At 39.5% G+C, this 3,282-nt stretch overlaps 2 pseudogenes; both read left to right on the plus strand.

Annotated features, from left to right (window-relative positions):
• The window catches only part of LOC137647867 (uncharacterized), a 4,399-nt pseudogene extending 3,648 nt beyond the window's left edge, over positions 1-751 (plus strand).
• A 1,037-nt stretch (positions 752-1,788) lies between these two features.
• The window catches only part of LOC137647868 (uncharacterized), a 7,242-nt pseudogene continuing 5,748 nt past the window's right edge, over positions 1,789-3,282 (plus strand).

Raw genomic sequence — 3,282 nt, forward strand, 5'->3', positions numbered from 1 at the left:
GGCGAACCGGATGAGTGTGCAATTTGGAAAACTTGGGGAGGATATCGCTGAAGTGATGAGGTAAGTTGAACGAGATTTTGAGACTGAAAATCATTTATGAAAGAATAAACTGAAGCACAAATTTGAATCTGCGAATAATATAATTGATTGGAATATGGATGTCTTAATTGATGATATTTCTAAAACATAGTAGTAGTAGTAGTAGTAGTAGTAGTAGTAGTAGTATGTATACTGTATATGTATGTATGCATGTATGAATTTATCAGTGATTATTTTTGTTTGCATTTTCTATTGTGCAGAATTACTTTAGTGCTTAACGAAGAGAGAGAGAGAGAGAGAGAGAGAGAGAGAGAGAGAGAGAGAGAGAGAGAGAGAAATTACCTTCATCTATTTGTTAGGTAAACAATAAATAAAAGCTAGACTTTAATGTCGCCTTCAATCATGAAAAAGTGTCTTAAGCAAATTCACGATTTTAACTCCTGTTTCGTTTCACCAATCTTCAGCGCCGCCTTCGTGGAGTTCCTCCCAGGGTGGGAGTCAGCAAGAGGTCCTTTGAGCGTCGCAGGAAGTAGGGGGCGTTCAGGAGTAGACTGCCCTTCGACCTACAGCTGTCGATTACCTGAATTTCAGAGTATATCCGCTGAGGAAATTGAAAGGGAGCTGAATATTGCATTGCAATTTGGACACTGATTTACTTAACACGTTTATTTGATTATATGTGACTCTTGAATAATATAGTATCGATGAATAATATAGTTTTACTGATTGATATAATTTGATGAATAATCGAGTTTCAATGAATAACATAGTATTCATGGATGATTTAAAATAATATGAGATATATTGGAGTATTGGAGTATTCGTGATGAGGAAGTTATAAGCTAACTATTTTTTTATATTTTGAGGAAGTGAATTGTATATTTCTAGTCCTTCTAATGATGTATAAAACAATTTAGGAAATTGTTTAACGTTATAAGATACTACTGTTACTTTCTATGGATAACCAGGTTTATTTATCCCTGTTGGAGCCCTTGGCTTATAGCATCCTGCTTTTCCAATTAGGGTTGTAGCTTAGCATATAAGCTACTATTGTAACCTTTGAATAAACAGCTTTATTTTCTGTATTGGAGCCCTTGGCTTATAGCATCCTGCTTTTCCAATTAGGGTTGTAGCTTAGCATATAAGCTACTATTGTAACCTTTGAATAAACAGCTTTATTTTCTGTATTGCAGCCCTTGGCTTATAGCATCCTGCTTTTCCAATTAGGGTTGTATCTTAGCATGTAATAATAATAATAATAATAATAATAATAATAATATCGTTCTCACGTAACTTTATAAGCTTAAGCTTAGTGGATCACCTTATCAATAAAACAAGTCCCGCTTTCCACCATCTGTCACACTAACGGTATTGCGCAAGTCAAAAACAAATTAAGTCTTATTCAACATGACTTTTAAGGATCATTCAAACCTGCGATCACTCGGGCATGAAGTGTTAAGAATGCGAAATTGGAACTCAGTACAGTAGCCCCATTAAATTCTTTATTCGTCGTCGTCAAGTTGGTTAATGGGCCGATGTAACTGTCTGATCATCGTCTTTGAATAGGGAAAAACACAAAAGGAGGTAATGAGGGGTTCTTGTTATATGTGGAGTAGTAGGAGCAGTCTAGAGTAGTAGTAGTAGGAGGAGGAGCAGGGCCGTCATCTGGGCGTGTCTTACAGACAGCTCCGTATCTTCTACGCCCTCGAGACGTATTTGCAACAAGGAGACAGACTACAGTTAAAGCGGACTATGATGCACTCTAGTCTTGCACACCTTGAAAGCCTCCTTGTGAGACCAATATCGCCTAGACGGGATTGAAGTTCAGATTTCTCGTTTCTAACTCAACCAGCGATGTGGAAATCGATAAAGTGGGTATCTTCGCTGTTCTTAATATCCCTTCCATATCCTTCTGGCTCCTACGAATACCCTGGTGGATACAGCAGCCCTCGGCATACGATGCCCATCGGTGCCCATCCATTAAGGATGCCCAACTCTTTACGTCAAAGCCTCCAAAGGGCTCGTCCCCAGCATAGCCCTCTTGGAAGGATAACTTCAGCTCCTTTTTGGAGACACAGAGCAAACCATCCTGGGAATCATTTAAGGGACGTCCCACACACGCAGTGGCATTCAAAACCAGGGAATGATTACCTGGGCCCTCCGCTGGAAGTGTTGGAGATGCTACCCAAGGCGGTTTCGGAAGTGAGGAACGCCTACTTCAGGAGTCACGCTGCGCCAAGTAAGACTACCTCAACAACAACAACGGAACCGCCTGTCATATGGTTTCCGAATCAGCATGGGGAGGACTGTGAGCAGGTGAGTAATCGTATTATCATAAATCTGTTCGTTGATGATGGATTTTGTGAGATTTGGTGAGTTTCGGATCCCTAATTTTTCGATTTGTACAAAATGAATGCACCAAGGCATATTCTGTAGTTCTTTCAGACATACACAAATGCAGAATAGCAGAAACGTTTGTGAAAATATGTATTTCATATAATTGCTATGCTACTATGGTTCTTATTATGAATTTATTAATCTATCTATCGATTTACCTATCTATCAATTCCTCCTTCAACTTCCTTATTTACCCGATCAATTTTATCCTGCCTTCTTCAGGAATCAGGAGGAGGCGGAGGTAGCTTCAGCGCCTTCAGCCTCTTAGCCCTGGTCATGTCGGCCACGAACCTGGTCGGACTTCTGTCCAGCAATGCCAACAACAACATCAACAACAACAACAACGACAACAACATTAACAACAACAATGTGCAGGTTAGTCTCTCGTTGTATTCATAAATACAACGTTCACTGAAATTCTAAATTAGTTTAAAGGTTTAAAGGCAACTCATGAATGGCAGAGGCAAGGGACAGTGGCATTGCATTTTGTTCACCTTTGCAGTCTATCATGTAGCTTAGTGTAGCGGATAGTTGGTCAACTGTGGTGAGGGCTTGGTTTTACGAAGTTTATGGGTAGACAAACTCATGCCCCATTTTTTTTTACTAAACACGTGGGAAGAATAATTAATTCTGGAGTCACCCATATATATATATATATATATATATATATATATATATATATATATACCACTGGACATTATAAAAAAGCAGAGGAAGGGAAAGAAGACGATGGATCGACGAACTAAGGAAGTTCGGGGGCGTGGCCTGGCACAGAAAGACCATAAGCATAAGCAGATACAAGGAGAAGGACATTTAGCTTTCTACTGTGCCCCTTTTGTCCTGGGT

Source organism: Palaemon carinicauda, chromosome 10 (genome assembly GCF_036898095.1).
Source record: "Palaemon carinicauda isolate YSFRI2023 chromosome 10, ASM3689809v2, whole genome shotgun sequence".
NCBI lineage: Eukaryota > Metazoa > Arthropoda > Malacostraca > Decapoda > Palaemonidae > Palaemon > Palaemon carinicauda.